The sequence below is a fragment of the Leptonychotes weddellii genome, chromosome 6 (assembly GCF_054177405.1).
Source record: "Leptonychotes weddellii isolate Sample4059 chromosome 6, ASM5417740v2, whole genome shotgun sequence".
NCBI classification, from domain to species: domain Eukaryota; kingdom Metazoa; phylum Chordata; class Mammalia; order Carnivora; family Phocidae; genus Leptonychotes; species Leptonychotes weddellii.
The window spans coordinates 31516698-31528993 of record NC_138374.1 but is presented as its reverse complement, the minus strand read 5'-3'; the positions used below and the strand labels follow the sequence as shown (position 1 = coordinate 31528993).

General features: G+C 42.2%; 1 protein-coding gene across 7 annotated transcripts in view; it reads right to left on the bottom strand.

Moving 5' to 3' along the window:
- The window catches only part of CPEB3 (cytoplasmic polyadenylation element binding protein 3), a 190827-nt gene extending 179866 nt beyond the window's left edge, over window positions 1–10961 (bottom strand). For 3 of the 7 annotated variants that reach the window (XM_081823836.1, XM_081823837.1, XM_081823838.1), the window contains exon 1: window positions 477–1079. The gene's annotated coding sequence lies outside the window, so the exon portion shown is untranslated. Of the gene's footprint in view, window positions 1–476; window positions 1081–10739 lie in introns of those variants that run through there. The other 4 variants (XM_081823832.1, XM_081823834.1, XM_081823833.1 and 1 more) reach the window with 4 other exon arrangements.
- Window positions 10962–12296: the final 1335 nt, after the last annotated feature.

Sequence of the window (12296 nt, the reverse complement as noted above, 5' to 3'; positions counted from 1 at the left end):
TCTCTTCTATCATTAATTCATCTTACCCAAGACTTAAAACACAGAAGCTATAAACCAGAGGTAAGTGTTTGGCTATAACAATGAATTTCACTTCGCACCTATCAGACTGCCAAAAATTAATGCCTGTTAATTGCCTATCCCTAGCAGGTGGTGGAGGTAAGGAGAGGCCTCTGTTTTCTCACCTCTCAAACGGGGCTATGGGGTTTAGGTGAGAAGTTTCTAGCCTCAAGCAGGCATTCCGTAAAAGTTGACACTCTTTCTTTTCATATATCTATATAATCCTTCAAGACCCAATTCAAACCACTCCTCCAACTAGGAAGCCTGCCCAGACCACCAATATGCAGCAATCTCTTTTTCCTTCTCTGAGCTCCTGGAATACTTATCTAGTAAAATTCTTCAAAAATTAATGAAGGGTAGTCCTGTGATTGCTCTTGTAATAAATCGCTTTCTTTTTTACTTGCTTAAAGACTACTCACATAGTCATATACTGTTCTCCAGTGAAGTCAGATATGTCTTCATACGTCAATGTGAAGTCAGCTATGCCGCTTATTTGCTATGACTTCATCTTCCCAATTTTCAATGTTCTCATCTGTAAAACGGGAGACATAGATACCTATCTGGTAAGGTTGTTGTTAGGATTTGAAATAATGTGTGTAGAGGGTCCAGCACATGCCCCATATTTGGTATTCAACAAACAGAGGCCAACAAGCGCCAGTGAGGGCAGTTGTCAGATCTTTTTCAAATTTCAATCCTGTCCCAGATATAGCACCTCACAGAGTGCCTCACACATGGCTGCGGCTTGATATTAAGTTTATTTTTACTCCACCTTTTCCAAAAAAGATTTAAGGCAGCAAGGTGTTCAACAAATATTTGTTAAATGATTACAGGCCATACTTTCCAGTCAGATGTTCTTTCTTCCTTTCAGCTTTTTCTATAATAAGCAAAACACCACAATATTGTGACTTTTTAAAAGTTTTTAATCGTCCTTCACTTGCATCAAGGATTTCTTCTGTTACTTTTTAATCTAATTAAACAAAAAAATTTAACTATAAAATACATGCTCAAGGGGCACCTGGGTGGCTCAGTCGTTAAGCGTCTGCCTTCGGCTCAGGTCATGATCTCAGGGTCCTGGGATCGAGCCCCGCATCGGGCTCCTCGCTCCGCGGGAAGCCTGCTTCTCCCTCTCACACTCCCCTTGCTTGGGTTCCCTCTCTCACTGTCTCTCTCTCTGTCAAATAAATAAATAAATAAAATCTTTAAAAAAAAAAATACATGCTCATGATGAAAATGAAAACATTATGAAGTAATAAAATGAAAAGTAAGCTCTTTTCCCCATATTCAGTCTTACCATCCAGAGGTAATATTTTTTTTTTTTTAAAGATTTTATTTATTTATTTGACAGAGACAGAGACAGCGAGAGCAGGAACACAAGCAGCGGGAGTGGGAGAGGGAGAAGCAGGCTTCCTGCTGAGCCGGGAGCCCGATGTGGGACTCGATCCCAGGACCCTGGGATCATGACCTGAGCCGAAGGCAGTCGCTTAACCAACTGAGCCACCCAGGCGCCCCCAGAGGTAATATTTTTTAAAAAATAATTCCCTACATATCCTTCTAGAAATTTCCTTACATATAAATCCTAAAGTTAAAATAAAATAAAATAAAACAAGTAAATGGGATAGTACTATAGATACTATCAACTACCTGCTTTTTTCACTGAATATGTAGTTAGTATTTATTGGTTTTGGTGTTTGGCGACTATCCTACCTTCTTTAAGCTATTACTTAAAGATTTGCCCTGATTTAGTGTCTTATTAATATAGGTGCCACAAGGGTCTTTTCATCTCTTTCACTGTACTCTATCCCCAGCACCTAAATAAAACCTGAAACATAAACATATGGTCAATAAATATTTGCGAATGAATATACTTCCTTGAGGAACCGCCTTCATTCATTTAAGGTATACTGCCCACTCTTAGCTAAGTAGCAAGAAAGACTGATTAGATGGTCCATCCTTAGATTTTGAACTGTGAGCAGAATAAAAACAGTGCTGCATTCCAGTGCTGAACCCATTTAAGCATGAGGAATGTCCCTGCTAGCAATGTTCGCTGGGGTGGCTGCTACTTCACTGTGCTAGCCTGGTTCTCCTGCCTTACCTCCAATCTTGTGAACTAACCCATATCTTCCCAGTGAATTTCCCTTCGGTTGTTAGTTTGGCATTTCTCAACCTCAGCACTACTGACATTTTTTTTTTTTTAAAGATTTTCTTTTTTTAAGTAAGCTCTACACCCCACGTGGGGCTCAAACTCACAACCCCGAGATCAAGAGTCCCACGCTCCACCGACTGAGCCAGCCAGGTGCCCCAGCACTACTGACATTCTGAGCTACATAATTCTTTGTTCTGAGGGGCTGTTCTGTGCATTGCAGTATGTTTAGCAGCATCACTGGTCTTACCCACCAGATGCCAGTAGCATCCCCTGTGTAACAATCAAAAATGTCTCCAGACATTAACAAATGTCCCCTAAAGGGGCTGAATTAGCTAGCTGATTTCTGTGGAACAACAACAAAAGTCCTAACTGATGGCTACTATATCTTTGGCAACTTTTCCTTACGGCCTGTATAGAAATATCTCATTCGTTTAAATAGTTCAGCTATATCATATTATGTCATACGTTATTAAAACAGTCTACTAATAATGGATTTCAAGGTTTTTTCTGGCATTATAATTTTTTTAAAGATTTCGTTTTTAAGTAATTTTTACATCTAATGTGGGGCTCAAATTCACAACCCCAAGATCAAGAGTCACTTGTTCTACTAACTGAACCAGCCAGGTGCCTTATCTGGTATTAGTTTAAATAGCAGCTCTATGGAGATATAATTCAAAAGACCATATAATTCATCCACTGAAAGTCTATAATTCAATGGCTCTTAGTATACTCAGAGTTGCAATCCTCACTGCAATCAATTTTAGAACAATTTCATCACCTCAAAAAGAAACTTCTGCATACCTTAGTTGTCACCACCCCCAAAGCCCTATCTGCCACAGCCCTAGGCAACCATTAATCTATCTTCTATCTCTGCAGACTTACCTATTCTTAACATTTCATGAAATGGAATCTTAGAACATGTGTTCTTTGGAATTATTTCACACTTAGTGTAATGTTTTCAAGGTTCATCCATTTTGTAGCATGTATCAGTACTTCATTCCTTTTGGTTGTTGAACAATATTCCATTGCATTGACATACCACATTTCATCTATCCATTCATTATTTGATGGACATTGGGTTGCTCCACTTTTAGTCTATTATGAATGATGCTACTATGAATATTCATCTACAAGTTTTTATGTAGACATGTTTTCACTTCTCTTGGGTATAGACCTGGAGGTGGAACTGCTGGGTCATTTGGAAACTATGTTTTACCTTCTGAGGAGCTGCCAGACTGTTTTCCAAAGTGGCTACACCATTTTATCTTCCCAACAGCAGTGTACTAGAGCTCCAATTTCTTCATATTCTCACCGACATTTGTCCTTTTTTTGATTTGTATCTCCCTAATAGTTAATGTTGGTGAGCATCTCTTCATGTATTTATTGGCCATTTGTATATCTTTGGAGAAATGTCTATTCAGATCCTTTGTCCATTTTTTGATTGGGTTATTTGCCTTCCTACTATAGAGTTGTAATAAATCTTCATATATTCTAGATACAAGTCCCCTTTCAGATACATGATTTCCAAAATCTTTTTCCCACTCTGTGGAATGTCCTTTCGCTTTCTTAACGGTATCCTTTGTAGCACAAAAATTTTAATTTTTTGTCAATCTTTCAGGTAAAAATAGTGTGCCGTGAGCAGCCAGTTCAGTTTGCACCTCAATCACGTGTGTGTGTTTATCTGAGACAACCATCATATTTGGATGCAAATGTGTACATATTTCCCATTTCACACACAGAATATTAAAAATGTGTGTATGTAAGGGTCAAGATTTAATGAAATAAATATTTTTTATTGCTTACTCAAGAACAATCTTTCTTTTTTTTTTAGAGAGAGAGCGAGAGAAAGAGCATGAGCGTGCTCAAGGGGTGGAGAGGGGCAGAGAGAGAATCTTAAGCAGGCTCCATGCCCAACGTGGAGCCCAACATGGGGCTCAATCACAATCCTGAGATCATGACCTGAGCCAAAATCAAGAGTTGGATGCTTAACCGACTAAGCCACGCAGGCACCCCAATCAAGAACATTCTTAAGTGAACTTTTGTTTTACTTTTACTGCATGTGCATGGTGGTGAAAAGTATATAACATTAGTACAGTTTAGTGTCAATGCCTTAAATGGTGCTAAGGTACAAGCAGTTTCATCCACCATTGCTTGTTCCATCAATGTAAATGCCAATACAGTGAAAAGGGCAAATAATGTTTTAGTATTATGAAAATAATCTTGACCTGACATACTCCTGGAAAGGTTCTCAAGGAGCCCTAGGGGTCTGCTAGACCACATTTTGAGAACTGCTACTCTATGACATTCATGTTTATTTGAAAAGGAAAAAATATTCCTTACATGTACATTTTCTAATAAACTGATACTCCAGAACAAGATACAAGAGGGAATATGTGACATGTTATCTTCTGATTTTTGCCTACCTTTGACATACCATTGCACAACCCAGGGACACATAATCCAGAGAGAGGAATTTAAGCAATGATCATGAAAAGTAATGGGTCATCCACCATAATTATGAGGAGAAGGCAAGTTACTGGATGATGATATTATGTAAAATTACTTACCCTTTGTAGATATCTACTGCATTAGAATGGATATAAGCTTTTAGGACTCTATTCTCTAAGTAGTAAATAAAGATAGACAGGTTTTAGACTGTCCTCTATAAGGCCAGTGAAGCCTCTGTACAGAATTAAACAAAGTCAATTCAAAGTAATCCTATAGATCCTAAGCCAGTAAAATGTACTCTGGAGACCAAACTCTCCCCATAAAAGTCCTTTAGAGATGGGCACCTTATCTACTTAAGAACTACTTAGCCTATCTAAGGATCTTCAAGCACTAACAGCTGTGTTTAAGCAAACTTGAAAATAGTTACAGACCATGGCCAAGTTACTGAGATCTAACTTGTCTTTATTTCTAATCTTTATTTTCCAACTTCAAAGTTAATCCCCCTAAATCACTCTCACCTTTATTCAAGAACTTTTAGTAATAATTAAAAGCTAACACTAATGGACCTCTTAACCACGTGCTCAGCACTGTACTGAACAATTTAAATGAATTTTCTCATTTAATCCTCCCAGTAATCCAATGAGGTAAATTCTATAGTTCCTTTCCTGGAGATGAGGAAACTTGGCTTAAATAGATTCAATAACCTGCCCAAAGTTGCTGAGCTTCTGAGTGGCAATACTAAGACTCAAACCCAGACTCTTGACTACTGCAGTTTTCCACAGAGATACTACTGGTCTAATAATCACTTAGGGAACTTGTTTTAAAAAAAAACAAAAACAAACAAAAAAACAGCTAATTGGGCACAACGACAAGGCACACACATCAGAATTTCCAGGGCGAGTCTCTGGTTTAGGAACCACAAATTAACTTCCCATTTCCTAGAGAATGGAGTGGATTTCCTATGTCTAAACTGCTCCTCCCATCAGGATTCTAGGATAAGGGCAAAATTCCTTAAATTGGTGTACAAAGTTCTTCATTGTCTGTCACTGGATTGACCTTTTTTGGTTCCATCTTGCCCCAAGGTCCCTTTTTGTTTCAGTCTCTCCTATTAATTACAGGGCTTTCCTTCACAGGATATTTGCACATGCTGTTCTTTGGTCTGGAATGCTCATCCCTCCTCCCATTGTCTAGTTAACTCTTGCTCTTCTTCAGGCTTCAGCATAATGGACACTTCCTGAGAGAAACTTTCCTGACTTCCCTGTCTAGGTCAAATCCCCAGTTATAATCTCTCATAACGCTATGTACCACATTTACAAATTAAAAAATATTTATGTGATAATCTCTCTCTCATTATAAACTATATAAAGGTAGGTAATATGCTTGTTTTTGCTCATTATTGCATTCCCAGTACCTAGCTTAGTACCTGTCACATAAATACTGCATGTTCAATAAATATTTGTTGAAAGAATTAATAGATTCAAGGCCTTTTAAACTATTCCCTATTTAACCAACCAAATATATTTTTCACTCTTACTCAGCAGAGATCTACAGTTCTAGTAACAGAGGTTAACTCTTCTCTCTACATCTTTTCATCCTTATCCAGACCCAAGATCTTTCTCCACCTCACCTATATACACTTAACAATTCACCTATTCACCTACAATTCCTCCTACTGCTACAAGGTAGAACCTAAATTTCCTTTGTTTCACAAAGTTCTCTTTAATACACCAGCCCCTATCAAATGCCTCTAAACTTCTAAATCACTTTGTATTTCCATGCCATTCATTTGGTAGTCCATCATATGCTATATTATGTAATATTTCATATGCAATTACCTTGTTTTATTTTTTAATGATTTATTTATTTTTTAGAGTGCATAAGCCCATGAGCAGGGGGAGGGGCAGTGGAAGAGGGAGAAAGAGAATCCTCAAGCAAACTCCCCAATGAGTGTGGAGCCTGATGTGGGGCTCAATCCCACAAACCTGAGATCATGACCTGAGCTGAAATCAAGAGCTGGACACCTAACCAACTGAGCCACCCAGGTGCCCCTGTTTTATTATTATTTTTTTAATATAACCATTGTTAGGGAGTTTGTATGTTCTTTTTTTTTTTTTTAAAGATTTTATTTATTTATTTGACAGAGAGAGAGACAGCGAGAGAGGGAACACAAGCAAGGGGAGTGTGAGAGGCAGAAGCAGGCCTCCCGCGGAGGAGGGAGCCCGATGCGGGGCTCGATCCCAGGACCCCGGGATCATGACCCGAGCTGAAGGCAGACACTTAACGACTGAGCCACCCAGGCGCCCCGGGAGTTTGTATGTTCTTAAATAGTAGTTTAATTTGCTACTGGAGTACCCAGGCATGTCATAAGTCCTCTGTAAACATCTGTGGAATGAATTAATGAAGAACTTTCTGTGGCCTGCAATGTATCAGCCTGCAGTTATCAACAAATTTAGCAAATGACAATTCTCTTTGGAGGGCACCTGTTTATTTTATACTATTTCTCTATGGAATACCTCCAGGGACCCTTTTGGCAGACAGTTCAAAACAAGTGTGATGGAAGAACATTAAAGCAAGATACTATTTTAAATTGCCTGACATATTTAGAGTGATTCTGTACTCAAGGATTTCTAAATCCATTACAAAATTATTAATATATTTCATAACTCTCTAGGATAGCATAACTCTCTTGGCCAAATGAATATCATTTACCACAAACTTTAACCCTATGTAAAACGCAGTACATTTCAACTTTTTTCCCCCTTTGGTGAGACGAAGATCTAAGTAAGACTTTTTTTCTTTCAAAATCAGAAAGTAAATTATAATTTCAACTATCTGAGTCATTTTTTTTTAAGCTTGCTTTATTTGAGAGAGAGCACATGCAGGGGGGCGGGGCAGAGGGAAAGGGAGAGAGAGTCACAAGCCGACTCCATGCTGAGCACAGAGCCTGATAGGGGATTTGCTCTCAAGACCCTGAGATCATGACCTGAGCCTAAACCAAGAGCTGGATGCTTAATCGACTGGGCCACCCAGGCGCCCTGAGTCTTACTTTTACTATTTTTTTTAAAAAGATTTTATTTATTTAGTCGACAGAGAGAGCACAAGCAGGGGGAACAGCAGAGGGAGAGGGAGAAGCAGGCTCCCGGCTGAGCAGGGAGCCCAATGCAGGGGTTCAATTCAAGGACCCTGGGATCATGACCTAAGCCAAAGGCAGTAGCTTAATGGACTGAGCCTCCCAGGTGCCCCCTGAGTCTTATTTTTTTTTTTTAATTTATTTTTTTTTGTGTGTGTGTTTTTTTTTTAAGATTTTATTTATTTATTTGACAGAGAGAGACATAGCGAGAGAGGGAACACAAGCAGGGGGAGTGGGAGAGGGAGAAGCAGGCTTCCCGCGGAGCAGGGAGCCCGATGTGGGGCTCGATCCCAGGACCGTGGGATCATGACCTGAGCTGAAGGCAGACGCTTAACGACTGAGCCACCCAGGCACCCCTGAGTCTTATTTTTAAATGCAAGAGCTGAGGACAACAAAGTCAACGGACAATACTAAAATTCAGGCTAGGGGCCCTAGGCGGCTCAGTCATTAAACTTCTGCCTTCGGCTCAGGTCATGGTCCCAGGGTCCTGGGATCAAGCCCCTCATCAGGCTTCGTGCTTGGCGAGCCCTCTGCTTCTCCCTCTCTCTCTGCCTGCTGCTCTCCCTGCTTGTGCTCTCTCTCTCTCTTTCAAATAAGTAAATAAAATCTTTAAAAAAATTAAAGTTTGATAATAAAGAATTATGAGTTATCTATTCATTTCTCTTTGGATGTCCTTATGAACATTTTATATGGAGCTAATTACTCTTTTAACAGCTTTATTGAGATGTAATTTACATACAATAAAATTCACTCATACTAAGTGTACAATTCAATTTTTTTAGTATATTTAAAGAAGTGTGCCACCACTAGAATCTAATTTTGTTTTATATTATTTTTTAAATTGAGATATAATGCACAACATTGTATAACTATTACCGCTCTAATTCTGGAACATTTTCTTCACCCTAAGAAGAAACCTTGTACTCATTAGCAATCTCTCCCCTTTTCTCTCTTATCCCTCCAGCCCTAGGCAATCACTAATCTACTTTCTGTTTCTATGCATTTTTTTCTTAACATTTAATATAAATGGAATCAAATAATAAATATGTGGTTTTTGTGACTGGCTCCTCTCAGCATGTTTTCAAGACTTATCCATGTTGCTGCATGTATCAGAACTTTATTCCCTGTTATCATCTAATAATATTCTATTGTGTAGATGTACCACATCTGATTTATCCTTTCATTAGTTGGTGGATATTTAGGTTGTTTCTACTTTTTTTGGCTATTAGGAATAATGCTATGAACATTTGTATACAAATTTTGTCTAGATATATGTTTTTATTTCTCTTGGGTAAACAACAAGGGGTGGAATTACTAGGTCAGGTGCTAATCACAGTTACGATGAATAACATACACATTTTTTTCTATTTCAAAGGATTTTTGACACAGCCAGGAAACAGAGTTTTCATGAAAATCTAATATAAAATCCTTTTTTTAAAAAAATAAGGTTGGGACGCCTGGGTGGCTCAGTCAGTTAAGCGTTTGCGTTCGGCTCAGGTCATGATCCCAGTATCCTGAGATAGAGTCCCGCATCGGGCTCCTTGCTCAGCGGGGCACCTGCTTCTCCCTCTCCCTCTGCCTGCTTGTGCTTTCTCTCTCTCTCTCTCTGACAAATAAATAAATAAAATCTTAAAAAAAAGGTTAATCTGCACACAGCTTCTCTATCAACAGAACTGTATCATATTACTTTCCAATTCTGGGTTCAAATAGGAATTATAAAATGAGGTGAGAACTCCTTTTAGTGTAAATCATAAAACTAGATGGAGTTGGCACTAGCCTACTTAATATGCTAGGATCAAATTCTAATTTTTGAGCAGGATGTATATATTCATCTCCTTGGCGGACAACTACTTAAGAGATAAATACACAGTAAGGGAAGGCTTACCCAGTAGGAGGAGCAATAAATAGGAATTTAAAATACCAAACACCCTGAGTAAACTAAATTCTTATTTCCCTCCACTAGCGGGGGCCTGTTTTACATTTCATGAGAAAAAGGTGAATCGTTAGTTATAATTAGTCATGTAAATTCCCAAAGCCTTTCATAAAAGCATCTTTCAGAAATTGGAGCCCAAATAAACTTCTGTTCACATGTTTTTGTTTTGTTTTGTTTTCTGGCAACGTACACTCTAGTTCAAATATACTCAGGAAGCAAACTTTAAACAGAGAATTAAGAGCTGACTGTAAAATTCCACATTAAAAAAAGCATAAAGACACATTTTAATTTTAAAGAAAAGTCAAACATCTTGCAGCAGAAATGAGGCATAATCGAGGGAAAACTACCAGACGTCCTACCAATCACAGCACTGGAGAACGCCACAGGTCGTCCAAAAGACGCATTCGTTTTAGCCAACAGCTTTTTCCTCCCGCCAAAGCTGTCCCTGGAGCGTCAAAGAATAACCCAACGAGTGATTGATGATTTTTCCCTTTTGATTCCCCTCCGCCCCCGCCCCCCCCCCACATCCACCTGCTTGGAGGTGTCAAAGCGACTGGAAATGGTTAACAGTGACCAGCAGCAGAGAGAGAAACAAACACCCCTGACAACCCACAGCTGAGTAAGCAAGAGCTGTTTATTCACGAACATGTTCCATTTGGAGACTGTCGGCGAGCCCTTGAAAGACCAGGCACATTTTAGAAGGCTCCTAGAGAGGGAGAGAATAATCTTTTCACCCCGGCCACTCCCCAAAACACACACTGAGAAGCTCGGTGGGAACCATCTGGTCAAGGCAGCCCCCCGCCCCCTCCACCGACCCCTTAGGAATAACCTCCCGCACCAGTGCATCCAACCCCTTGCGCGGGTTGTGTAACTCTCCAAAATGAGCTCAGACGCGGCAGAGGCTGGCCCCCGCCCCAGGGCTTCTGAAGGCGCTTCTGCCACCCCCACCCCCGCCACGGCCCGCCCCGACGCCGCGACCGGGGCTGGGGACCCTGACGAGAAATGGCCCTTCAGCTCCCTTCCCTCACCTGGCTCGGTCCCACCTGAGGGCAAGAGCTGAGAAAATAAACAGGCAGGAAGGGCTGACCTTGTTGCTACTGACAGTGGAGCGGCACATCCTGCTGCTTCCTGGAAAACGGCCTGAAGGACATTTTTCCCCCTGGAGGAAGGAAACGGGAGGGCGCCGGCCGGGCGGCGGCGGGCGCGGCGGCGGTGGTCAGGGCGGGCTGTGCAGCCTCTAGCGGGGACGGTCCGAGGACTACATCTCCCAGGCTGCTCTGGGCCGCCTTGCGTCGTGACCCCGGCGCGCACGGAGGCGGTGACTCTTACCTCACAGAGGTAGCTCCTCCGCCGGCAGCAGCTCGGCGCCCGCGGTCCATGGACCGGAACCCCGGGCCGACGGGCAGGAACCCGGGCCGCTATCGCCGCCTCCCAGCCCCAGACTCCTCCTCCTCGCTCTCCACCGCCTCCTCCGGACGCCCGCAGGACGCGCACCGCCGCCTCCGGGCTCGCGGAGCCACCCCAGGAGGCTGGGCGGCGGGTTCGCGGCTGCCGCCGGGCTGAGGCCTACTCGGCCGCCTCTCAGTGCTATTGTCCCTGGGCCCGGCCCTGACCAGGTCCACTGGGGAGGGCCGAGTGCGCCGGCTCCACGGAAGATGCCAGACCAAGCCCTACAGCAGATGCTGGACAGGTACGGTCAGCTTTGGGGAAGAACGCGAGCCGCGGATTCTCCCTCTGACTCTGGCCCTGCCCGCGCCCGGCCTCGAGTCTCCGTAAGCGGAGCCCGGCGTGCCGGGAGGAGTTCCACAGCTGGGGGGCCGTGTGAGCGGCAGAAAGTTTGGAGTCCGTGCTGGGGGAGGACAGAGCGGGTGGCTCGGGTGCTTAGTCTTAAGGCGAAACTTAGGGAGTGGCGTCTAGTTTTGTTGGAACGCCCTTTTGAAGTGAGAGGGGCTTGGGTTAAAGCCACAGAATTAGTTTCTTTTTCGGTTTCTTGCACTCCTCCCCTCCCCCCAAAACTATGTTGTAACGTGTTTGTCAGCGATGTCACTGGCAAGAACAACCAGACTATCTTTCAGGGAAGTGATCCCCTACAGTTTCAAGACTCTTTCCAAAAACCAAGGGTAAGCATTCTTTTGGGAAGCCTGAGAGTCTGATTTCATTCCTTTCTCCCATTCCATCCCCACCCCCAAACTGTAAGGTCAAGCGTATCCACAAGGGAGCTTTAACGGTCAGACCAGAGTAGGGGTTATGGAAAACAGCCACATAAGTCCAACACTGAACAGTTAGCATATTTTATGATTCGTTGAGTTCACTGAGAAAGTTTTATCTTATACTGAGGCCAGTGGCCCATCTCTGGGGGGCTCCTGTCTGTGAAACTCTTGTTGAGAAATCGGTTGCACCGCCCTCTGCTGTTCAGATTTTAGTTCATGGGTTCTACCATGAGTTTTTGGAGACTGAATCTCCATTTCTCCCTAGCCAGGTCTTAAATTCCTGGTATAGCCAATGCTACAGGCTAATGCATAATGTCTGTGGTTGCTTACAATTGTCAGCATACCACTTGCCACCCTGTTAAGCAGGGGGTACAG